We start from the raw sequence: 1,161 nt of genomic DNA, 5'->3' as shown, positions 1-1,161 counted from the left end.
GAAGTGTCATGTATACCTCGATTTCACTTCACAAGAATGTAAATGCGACACTTCCATGCTAGGAAATAGCGTTTGCAGATGTCTACGTATCGTAACATTAGGGTACTAATGCTTCTTAAAACACACCATCGCATCTCATTTCTATGTTTCATGATAAGATATAATATTCATTGCGAAGTGTCATGTATACCTCGTACTCACACCACAAGAATGTAAAAGCGGCACTTCCTTCCTAGGAACTAGCGTTTGCAGATGTCTACGTATCGAAGCAATAGTGTTCTAATGCTTCTCAAAACGCGATATCGCAACTCATTCCTATGCCTCATGGTAAAATATAATATTCATTGCGAAGTGTCATGTATACCTCGATTTCACATCACAAGAATGTAAATGCGACACTTCCACGCTAGGAAATAGCGTTTGCAGATGTCCACGTATCGTAGCAGTAGAGTTCTAATGCTTCTTAAAACGCGATATCGCATCTCACTTCTATGTTTCATGATAAGATATAATATTCATTGCGAATTGTCATGTATACCTCGATTTCACTTTACAAGAATGTAAATGCGACACTTCCATGCTAGGAAATAGAGTTTGCAGATGTCTACGTATCGTAGCAATAGAGTTCTAATGCTTCTTATTACGCGATATCGCATCTTACCCCTATGTTTCATGATAAGATATAATAATCGTTGCGAAGTGTCATGTATACCTCGATTTCACTTCACAAGAATGTAAATGCGACACTTCCATGCTAGGAAATAGCGTTTGCAGATGTCTACGTATCGTAGCAATAGAGTTCTAGTGCCTCTTAGAACGCGATATCGCATCTCGTATCTGTGTTTCATGATAAGATATAATATTCATTGCGAAGCGTCATGTATACCTCGTATTCACTTCAAAATAATGTAAATGCGAAACTTCCGTGCTGGGAAATAGCGTTTGCAGATGTCCACGTATCGTAACATTAGGGTACTAATGCTTCTTAAAACACACCATCGCATCTCATTTCTATGTTTCATGATAAGATATAATATTCATTGCGAAGTGTCATGTATACCTCGTACTCACACCACAAGAATGTAAAAGCGGCACTTCCTTCCTAGGAACTAGCGTTTGCAGATGTCTACGTATCGAAGCAATAGTGTTCTAATGCTTCTC

This window comes from Xylocopa sonorina, unplaced genomic scaffold, assembly GCF_050948175.1.
Source record: "Xylocopa sonorina isolate GNS202 unplaced genomic scaffold, iyXylSono1_principal scaffold0085, whole genome shotgun sequence".
NCBI classification, from domain to species: Eukaryota; Metazoa; Arthropoda; class Insecta; order Hymenoptera; family Apidae; genus Xylocopa; species Xylocopa sonorina.
Note: the sequence above shows the minus strand (reverse complement) of the source record.